We start from the raw sequence: 12,121 nt of genomic DNA on the forward strand, positions 1-12,121 counted from the left end.
AGAAATGTTTAGCTGAAGAGGATGTCGTAATTCCTCTTGACGAAATACGAATCAATGATAAACTCCATTTTGTCGAAGAACCTGTTGAAATCATAGACCGTGAGGTCAAACAATTAAAACAAAGCAAAATACCGATAGTTAGAGTTCGTTGGAAAGCAAGACGAGGACCCGAGTTTACTTGGGAATGTGAAGATCAAATGAAGCAAAAGTATCCACATTTGTTCACTGATATCGCTCATTAAACAGGTACTACTCAAAATTTCGGGACGAAATTTTCTTTAACGGGGAGGTACTGTGATGACCCGAAAAATTTCGACTTATTTAAATCAATTCTCTATACGATTTATTATTTTGACACGTTAAACAAAGTCTGTTAGATTGAGTCTCAAAAATTTTAGAACTGTTTCATATATACAATTACCTTTGACTACTCTCGACGATTCATGAACAATTATATGTATGTATATATATATTATAAGATGTACAAGTAAAAACGACTTTCCTACAGTAAAAACGACTTTGCTACAGTAAAACACTATTTGCTACAGTGAAACCGACTTGCTACAGTAAAACACTATTTGCTACAGTGAAACCGTTACTTTGCTACATTGCTGCAGTGAAAACGACTTTGCTACAGTAAAACACTATTTGCTACAGTAACACTATTTGCTACAGTACACTATTTGCTACAGTACACTATTGCTACAGTACACACTATTTGCTACAGTAAACACTATTTGATGTCGATGAACTAGCAAACAAAAACGGATAAGGCGCCCATGCGATCGCATGGCAAAAACACTAAAAACTCATGCGATCGCATGAGCTACAATAAATGGAAAAGTATTATAAATACGCCAGTTTTCTGCTCGTATCAACACATCCTTTTTTCTTTTCTTCTTCTGTAATTTAAATTTATATTTATAATTATAATTATAATTTTAATTTTAAGTTTAATAATAATAAAGTATATTCGAGGGTGTTTTAGTTCGGGTTTCAAACCGCTTTAAGCTAAGGAAATATTGGGTATTGTTCGGGGTATTGTTCTTGAATCCAAGGCCAACCATACAGTCGTCTACCATCATTACGTCTACGCAATTTGCCTACAATATTGAGTCTCAATATTGAACTGTGAGTTTATAGTCTCCCTTTTTAAATACTTTAAATATTTTTGGGCTGAGAATACATGCAATTTATCTTAAACGCAATAAGACACAAGTACATACTAAATTCTACACTGAGTTAAACCGAAAATCCCTTAGCTTTGGTAACTAGTAGCTGCCAGTACATAGGATATATACCGGTGGGCGCGAATAATTGTATATGGATCCATAGGGCTTGACATCCCCGTCCGAGCTAGAGCGCTAGCCTTTTAACGGACGTATGTTATTTGAGTTTATGACACGTTGGTTTGCGTGTATTAAAACGAATGGGGTAATTATCATTATAACGTTAAAGTTTAGTTACCAGGGTGCTCTGTTACGTAGAATCTATTGATAAACTTTTGATGAAATCTTGTGATCTATCTTTATATATATTTATGACTCGAGCAATTAAACCTATAACTCACCAACATTCGTGTTGACTTTTTTTATCATGTTTTATTCTCAGGTCCTTAGACTGCTTCCGCTGTGATATGCTTGTTGCCTGCATGGAGTCTCTCATTCTTTGTATAAAGTTTATTGCATTCTAAATAAAACTGCGTTGTGTAATAAATAATTGGACTGTGATGTCAACCTGTAAATTAAAGCCTTATGTATTTTGGGGTTTTGCTTATACCTAAGCACTCGCCCACATGATTATGACTTTTTATGTTTAGAAAGTTACGTATTTTAATGAATGCAATATTTTATCAAAACGTATCATATAGAGGTCAAAACCTTACTGTGGAATCAATGATTAACGTGCCGCGTCAATAGCGATTTTGACGGGTCGTTACAACTTGCATTAATTTACACAAAACCCATTTTGACCTAATCTCAAGTCAAAACACCCATTTGCAAGCTTACACAATTAATCACTTATAACCTAAGTTAACTAGTGATATTAACACCCGAACATGATTATCAACTAATCAATTTCATCATCCAACCCAAAACCCACCAACAATGGTTATCAACACCATTTACTAACTCAATCACCCAATTATCAACTAGTGGGTTTACTCAAGAACACCCAAATCAAAACCCCAATTATGAACACTAAATCAAACTATGAAAACTCGGAGTTAGAACTTACCAATACTACCACAACGTAGCCAAGAGCGAGATGAACAACCTTAACACTTGAGCTTTTGATCGATTCAAGCTCTTTCTTCTCCAAATCTCCAAATCTCTCTCTAGAAATCTCTTTCTCTCTCTAAGAATGAAATGAGAGTGTTTGTGGATTTGAAATGTGGTCCAAAACTAGATCTAAAACTGATAATATGGTCACACATCCGGCCTCAAGTGAAAAGACTAAAATGCCCTTCATTTAACTCAAAACATCAAAAACAGAATTCTGTCGCAGAGGCAGTGCGCGACGCGCTCACTTAGATGTGCGCGGCGCGCACCATGGTCTGAGCAATCTGTCTGTTTCAGTTTAACTCCAGTTTGATTATACAATGTTCATGTACTCAAGTACACTTGGATTTAGGGTCTTACATTCTTCGAGCGTTTTCCCGCTAAAATAAAAACATTTATCACAAAGTGTCTTTATTAAATGTTCATATTTTCATCCAATCTATAATGTTCGTGAATAAAGTTTTTTAAAAAAACGAAAAAAATTGCTTCCCCCCGTTTCCCCCCGATTGATTACTTCCACCTTGATCCTACCACTATATATATATATATATATATATATATATATATATATATATATATATATATATATATATATATATATATATATATATATATATATATATATTGCACGGATCAAATGATAAATTTTTTGAGAAAAGAACAATGAGAACTCGATGGTCGAACATTTTTGGGCAAGGTCGAGCAAAAATTGAAATATAGTTGAGCATTTTTGTTCTATAAGTTTTTGTAGAACATGACTATAGAACAAGCTGTAAAATAAGCTGTAGAACAACTGATCTACATAAATTTTCTTTTAATTAGGTTTAGGGTTTATTTTAATTTAATTTGTACTATTTTTATGATTGCCATAATTATTATTATATTATAATAATTATAATTTATATTATCTAATAGACAAAAATGGTGAATAGTAACTAGGGGCATTTTTATCCTTTTACCTTTTTTTTTAATTCTAATTATATTTCACTTCACCAACAAAGACTCTCACTTTTTCAAATATTTAAATCGACCCCCTAAACAGGGGGTAAAGTGTCAAATAACTATTTTTATAAAAAATCTTAAATAAACTCCACCCAAATATTCAACGGGTCATATCTTCTCGCTCGCAACGAGTTAAATTTTTCCGCCACCATCGTTAAACTCGAAATAATTTTAGGAACACAATGTCACTAACTATACGCAAAACGGACGCTTTTTAAAAAACGCTAAATATTTGGGGTACTTTTCATACACGTTGATTTTGCGTTAAATTTTTAAAAGTCGATAATTACATTGCTAAACGCGGAGATGGACATATATTGTTAATTTAAAATAACATTTAAATCATTCACGGGTTATACCTTTTAGTTCGACTCGAATTGCGCTTCAATAACATCATTCTTTAGCCACGAAATAATTTTACAAACTAAATGCAATAAAATACATTGAAAATCGAACCTCTGACGCGAAGCGAGGGTTCAACAACTAGTTTATACTATAATTATGAATTATGATAATATATTACATAAATTGCGAGTAACAATATGGGTAGTGATATATACACAACCAATTTTTACAAATACACAACCAAAAATGTTTTACAGTGTTGTACTGTACAACACTGTAAAGCATGTTTGGTTGTGTATTTGTAAAAATTGGTTGTCTATATATCATCACCCTAACAATATACATTAACAAAATCGCCGGGAAGAGAGTATACGCACATGGTATGGCCTCTGGGCCATGTAGTGTTTTAAGATGTTTTTTTTTTTTTTTTGGCAAAAAACAAAATTAAATTAATACTGACTTTTCACGAAATTGTGAAAAGCCATACAATACATGAATAAAAGGATGGATTTACATTGGACATCTCCACCCTTATGAATGAAAACATTAGCAATAAGCAACATGGACCTGCAATTAAAGACTATAGAACTAGGACTCCAAATCTTTTCTTACAGTAGACTTGCACCAAATTGTGCTTCAAAACAACTCATTCCAGCCTCAACTGCACACACATTTCCTTCTTACATTAGCAACCATGGTTGACTCGACCATATATAAAAGTGATGAATCGAGCACTTCTTTGAAATTGCAAGCCATTGAAACAATTTAAACTTTATGCTCGTAGCTAAAGCGGCCTAACAAGAAAACTTCCCAATTAAACACAACTTCAATCCTTTCTAACCATATTGCCCAAAAGACATCCGGCACAATTAGACCCCAAAACGCATTCACATTTAAACCATACCAAAATTTCCATCTAAGAACACTCCACTATTTAAGATGGCATAACCCAACTAAACATCTTCCGTTGAAAAATCAACTTTAATAATTGCCAACAAAACTAAAAAAGTCTGGAATTGAGCCTGCTCACAAACGTCCAGAACACCATCTAATCCGAAATACTATGCCATCGATCCAACCTCATTCACGAAACCACAGATTGACATTAATAATGATCCCTAAGTTATCAACACTCAAACTTGAAATCAAACCACCAGATCGACCACTTAATTATACTCGAACACCATCATACAAAACACATTTCCATACTTCATTGAGAACTCTATAAGACACATTTTAAGCTTAGATTCTCGAGTCGCCATAAAATGAATTTGAAATTTCTTAATCATCCGCGTACTTTACGACCTTTATCCCTACTTCCAAAACCTCTAGAATTCAAGTCGCTAACTTCATTGTTTACTAGGTCGCTCGCTACTATCGAACATACCCTCTAAAAACCCACTAAAAACATCATCCTTCTTACCTTCTTTGTTCTTATTTTTAGGGTTTAAAATTTTACCTTTGACTTTTATGGGTCTGCGAGGCATACCATTGCCATGATCATTGTTTCTCTGTTCAGCCACACCTGCAACCAATCGGGTTTCTTTCTTCAATTCCACATCTATTACTTTAATGGGCTTACGAGGCATTGAGTTTGATGGTGTTTTAGTTCGTTGATCAGCAGCTCCTTTAATCTTGCCTCTATTTTCCAACTCCAACTCAACATCTTCGTTTAGGACCGAGGACTTGAACTTCTTTCTTTTATAACCCTTAGAAGGGCTACGTTGAATAGACCCCGATTGTATATCTTTGGCAGAGGTTTTCAATGCATTTTTTTTTGTACTGAGCACAAGCTGAACGACAATCTAGGGTGGGGCATTCATGTTTATCTTGTTTAAGGTGTGAAAATCTCGCAGCATGAAAAAAGGCAGGCTCGTTAGGGATTTCAACATCATAAGGCCCATTAGGAGTGGGCAGCTTTACAGGGCTTGTTTTTTTTGAATTTGATCCAGCTACAGTCACCTTATCACCGTTTACATCATTGGGGGTATGAGGCGTGCCAATATGTTTTGCATTGACCACACCAGAGGAGACAATATCTTCTGCAGAAAAAGTACTATCCAAGTTGACTTTGAGATTTTGTGGGATATCTCTTACAAATGGTACATATTCTATCACCTTTATAGGTTCAGTGGCTGTCTTTTTCATCAAAACAACACCTTTATACTTTTCATAGACTTCAAGATTTATATTGGAATTCGTGCCTTTATCCTTTGGATTTTCACCAATATCCATCTGTTCATCTCGTGATTCAAAATTTGAATTTTGAATGGGACTTTCCGGTGCCGGTGTGGAAGGAGACTCTGGTGACCTATTCCCATTGTTAATAAAAACTTCAATAATAGGTTCATTCTCAGCATCATTGTTATTACCATCACCCTGACTTCTTGACTCATCATCGATTGAATTATTAATTTCATCCAAAAACACCTGGTCATCTTCGACTTCGATTACAGAAATAGGATCAAAATCTATACCTACCTCATGAGCCCATAAAGAAATCTTTTTATTATCCTTTGTCACCGTTACCGTGACTTTAGCAATAACAGTAGGAACAAAAACTTCCATTAAAATAAATAATAAACCGGACTGAGCAAGAGTATGTGATCCTTTAGGAATAAAAAGAACTTCACCAAGCTCTTGAACAGCTGCAATCACATTCTCCATACACCCATACTCTACCGGTATGCCACGAACCTCAATCCAAACAATTCTCGAGTAAGTACCCAATCTTGTTGCCATTGGAATTATCTTAAGAAACTGATCGCAACCACTTCCATATAATGGCCCTTGACACATTTTCTTGAAACTTTCCGAATCACGGCCTCTGACAATGCACCCATACTTACCCCAAAGGCTACACATATCGATATTTGCTTTCCTGTCAACAAGCCAAATAGCAAGTTTCAATTTGGAAAAGGCCACCTTATCGATAATGAGAACAGTCCTTTCCATGCCCTCGTTCACTTCGTCATTAATTTGCAACAACGTATAGTTATTGGTGCTTTCTTTTCTTGAATAAAAGTTATCTGCCATGTTCCTATAAAATCAATAAGAAAACATTTTTATTATTCATTTGATATATTTTGTTTTGTTTTTAATAAAGAAAAATGAAGGATGGTGACAAAACACTATAAACAAGTGGGGAGGATTTTGTCAATTTCCTGGCTGGCATAATGCCATTAATTTCTGCATCTGCCCTAAAAAAATATATAAAAAAGACAATTATTTATTTCCACTATTGCTCAATTACCAAGTACCGTTTTATTCTTTCTATCGTTATAGTTGTTTTCTAAATGAACCGTAATAGTACTAGTTTTCCATTTCATATGTCACATAGAAGTTTCTATAATCTATGTTAATTTTTAATAATACATATATAAAGTGTAACTAACATATGTCATATACTTCGTAGTACTTTCAATTCGTACTAGCAGATATAATTTCATTTACTTGTCACTAGCTCGAGTTTTATTGTTAACATATTTCCTTAATCGTATTTTGCAATGACTGACATGTTTCAAGTGAGACTTTAGTTTGTTTCAGTAACTTTGTTTTTTTCACCATAATCATTGTTTAGTTTATTTCATTCGGTTGTTGCAAAGCAGAATATATTGGAGTAATATATATTTCTCATGCGGGTCATCTATTCATCGATGTGATTAACATGGCAACGATAATTAGCAGGCCGGTCCCGAGAATTTGAGTGCCCGGGACGGTGCGAAGCAAAAGGGCCCCAAGACCCGTACAAGGATAATTTTTTTTTTTGGGCCCAAGGATAATACAAGCAAAAAGACCTAAAATTACATGGACTAGTATAAGGAAATTTTTTTTTTGAGCCCCTTAAAAAATTGGGCCCTGGACATATGTCCACCTTGTACCCCCATTGGGCCGCCCCTGAAGGAAATTAATTAGCCAGGTTAATATTAGATTATTACGGAGTAGATTATTATTTTGGTAGATTAAAGATAGTACTCGCAACTTAAACACTTAAAAAAGTCACCAGGAGCTAGCATGAAACAATAATATGAATCATATGAAGTACGCTTTAAACATTCAAATAAAACTCTATAAATGGCAATATATGATTCTCAGGTATCGAAGTTTTCTTGAATTTGAAACCATTAATTTTGTATTTCAATTCAACTTTAAATTTTAATTTGGTGTCCGTGCATTTTGGGATCGAGTGGTTTAGATTTATTAATCAATTAATGTTAATGATTAATGATTAATGGTTTAAACGTTGATCAAAGTTCAAGACCGGACACACATGTCTCAATTATAACGATCATGGTGTGTATTACCACTTCATATATTATGTTTGAAAATTGATACACTATATGATAAAATTATTTTTTTCGAACCACAGAAGATTTTATTAATAAAAACTAGCAAAGACTTAGAAAAAGAATACAAAAATTATAGAGAATTCAGTGGGTTTTGCAACCAATTCGCTAAGTTTATCATATTCTTTAGAAATCTAGAATACAGCTAGTTAAAGCTGTGACTACAAAGCTATCACAAACATGACATTTTCGAAAAGAACTGTCGTCGAAGGTGATGCTATTTCGGAGTCTCCAAATGTTCCAAAGCGAAGAAATAACAATCATCTTTAGGATAGTGCGTTGTAAGCCATTAATCGGAATACTGTCAATCCAAAGCCACATTTCATCTAAAGAGTCCCAACGTGGGATGGAAATACCTATCCATCTGATTATAAGATTCCATATATGAGTTGTAACCTCACAATGGGAAAATAGGTGAATCTCATCTTCTAGATACCTTTCGCATGCATGAGCCGCAATTATCATAATCCAAATTCACATCACGAGCTAGCAACCTGATTTAAGTGGGTAACTGATTTGAAGCAAAAAATAATCTCCAAAGAAAAATACTTATCTTTATTGGAATGCACTTACACCATTGCGTTCAACAAGTAAAAGGAGCCAAGTTGTTAAAAATCGTCTTGTAGTAGAAACTGAAAATGTATTGCTGCTATCTTCAGTCCACACCGAGCGATCTGGAGCATTTGAAACTGCAACCTTCTCGAGAGAGGAAATAAGGGCAATGAGTTGTTCCTGCTTAGCCCCACTTTTAGGCTTCCTTCGCCAACACCATTTCAACATGAATCAGACATTCTTTTAGCAACGTTGGAATATTTGTTAATCTCAAGAGCATATATTCTAGGAAATCACGAAGCTAGAGGGACACCATCGACCCACGGGTCATGCCAAAATTTTGTGGATTCTCCATTTCCTATTTTTATGAAGATTTGCAAACAGTAAAAATCTGTATGAAGAAAAGTGAGCTATTTATAGGAGAAAATTCGAATAGAAGCATTGAAAAGGAAAATGCATCACAGCCGAACACGTGGCGCATATCTGATGGAGAGCAACATGTAAACTGGCAGGAAATGTGCGAGATGACGGTTGAGTTGACAGTTTACCATAACTGGCAAACTGACACAATCTGAAAAAGCCAACTTTGCATTAAATGCGTCGCTTATTTCGTTTATTTCTATATTGCAACGCCCTTGTCTCAAAATTTTTTTTTTTTGAAAAAAACAATAATGCGCGGCGAGCACAATCTTGCGCGACGCGCTTTACAACACGAACTGACCAAAAATTCTTGAACCTGCTCACTGACTTTGAAACACATTATATTGCGTGGCACGCACAGATTTGCACGGCGCACAGTTAAGCTGAAACAGGTATGCACTTTTAAAATTCTATTTTGACCCGTTAGGACACGTGACCCGTTTGACCTTAATTCAACACTTAATGAGCTGCAATATCTGCAATGAAAACAATTGACCCAATTAACAAAATAGACAGACCTTATGACTCATCTTATCACGCTAACATTTCCTTTAAATTTAACTAGAATAGATTATTAATCAAACTTCTAAATTTACATAACAATCATTCATTACAAGATACATATTCCGGTTACTAACAGAGCTTGGACTTCCAAAAACCGTGCACATAAAAGTTTGACCATGACAACACCCTCAATAATTTGACAACAAAAGTAGACTCCTTACCATTTAACCTCTTTATTCAAGGGACACGATAAAGCATACACTTTAACTTCAAACAATGGCGTTTACATTCAAGTGGTAATTATCTTTGCGAGGTGGGAAAATGGAGTATCCACTTACCCTAAGCGTCTTCAAGCTAATCCGAGCTATCAACATGCATTACAATTACCTCCACTAGTCTTCCGAACCTATCCAAAATAATATAACTACTATGGGTAAGCATAAAGCTTAGTGAGTACATACATGTGTAAAGGCTAATAAACTGCAACTACAACAATGTGTGTGTCTATATATATATATATATATATATATATATATATATATATATATATATATATATATATATATATATATACAACATAACCTTCAAAACTGCGCGCTAATGGATCTGCAGCCTAATCTTTTGTGCGAATCCACAAAAAGAAATAGGCTGCTAGAGACTTGCACAATGTTCCATACATCTCATTTCACCCTCACGACACACACTCATGTTAGTTTCAGTTAAGGTTTCATTCTTGAAGGGATTAAACTCATTCAACTCAAATTCATATAATCAAGGGTGTTTAGACCCAAGAGCGAGTAAAAAAATTATCTTAATCTTTCCTTTAACTTTCAAGTTCAACTAGGGTTCTTGAGGTATGAGCTATACACTTGAATTTTTTCATGATTATGAATTATTGTTATGTATTTCATGAATTTTAGTAGGGTATGGGTACTTATATGTTGAAATACGAATTTAAAACCATGAAGTATGTTAAAATGGGTTCTTGAACTTGAAAGAGGAGTAAATTAATGAAAGTAGTAGATTATAACTTGACTATATGTTAATGTTAGTTCTATTGATGTTATAACTCATAAAATGAATGAAACTAGTTAAATTATGGTAAAAGAGGAGGTAAAGGATTATATGGGTTATGCAAATGAATGAAATTGTAATTGTGCACACCAAGTGTTTAGTGAAATGCTTGAATGAATACATATTATCAATATGCTTGAATTAATACATCCTTGCTTCGAGAGTTTTCGTACGATATACACATCTAAAACCCTCCCATATTCCATATAGAGATTCCGTAAATCATTGATCCCAAACGTATGCGGAAAATTAGTCACATACATCGTCGTTGCAATTTTGTCTTGTTAAGAAGAATGTCGCGCATAATCATGGTGAAGAAAAACGATCTAAATCTAGCGTTTAAACCCGCTGTTGAGATGCCGGAGAAGAGAGGACCTTGCCACCGCAGCTAGGGTTATCACTAGTTAGATATGAAATTATCTTTAACGTGTATATGATAAAATTATATATTATATATAACTAATCAGAGACAATATTACGCTATTACTTCTTAACGTTTGCTATTTAGATAGACCTAAAGTATATTTTTGAGGTGGATGACTTTAATGTTTGAAAATGTTGCGTTGTTTGACCATGCATATAACATGCGTTATTTTCCCATCATTGGTGTGCATCACGTGAGATGCACATGAGGGTTTTTTAGTCATATTACGTATGTAAAAGATGTTATTTCTAAATCATTATTGTGCGTTACGTGAGCGTGCATCGTTATTTCCCATCATTGATGACTAAAAAGCCCTCGTGTGCATCTCACACGATGCACACTAACGATAGAAAATTAACGTTTGTTACATTCCGGGACCAACGAGACACCATTTTCAAACATTCTAAGACATCCATAGTGATGTCATTAAAGTATTAAATATATTTATTATACATTAAAACATGTTAAATACATGTACAATATGGGAAACATTATGTATAAACTTATGGTAAAACACCCAATGACCATATGTACAATATTTACAGCATTATGTACAACCTTATGGTAAAACACTCTCATAACCATATGCACAATATTTGAAGCATTATGTACAATCTTATAATAAAACATTCTCATGACAATATATACAATATTTAAAATAAATTATACAATCTTTTACAAAAAACTAAATGAACAAATGTACAAACTTTGAAGAATATTGTACAACTTTCATATAATACAACAACAAGAACAACAACAACCTTTATATAATAACTATATTTAATTTTTAAAGAAATTTTAAAATGCATTTGTTATTAGTAATAATAATTATTAAAAATATAAATATTCAAATCTTAAGCAAAATTTATTATTATTATTATTATTATTATTATTATTATTATTATTATTATTATTATTATTATTATTATTATTATTATTATTATTATTATTACTATTATTATTATTATTATTATTATTATTCAAATATAGGTTCTCTATACGGCATTAACTACGTTACATACGTATGCTAAGTACATATCTCAATAAAAGGTTGTAAAGTAGGTTTCTATGAAATGAAAAATAGTAATTGTGATGAAAATTAGAAGATGATGCTAATAATGAAGGTAGTTCATTTATTCAGTCCAAGTTAAATAATCAATATGTTTGTATTT

Source organism: Rutidosis leptorrhynchoides, chromosome 7, assembly GCF_046630445.1.
Source record: "Rutidosis leptorrhynchoides isolate AG116_Rl617_1_P2 chromosome 7, CSIRO_AGI_Rlap_v1, whole genome shotgun sequence".
Lineage (NCBI taxonomy): Eukaryota > Viridiplantae > Streptophyta > Magnoliopsida > Asterales > Asteraceae > Rutidosis > Rutidosis leptorrhynchoides.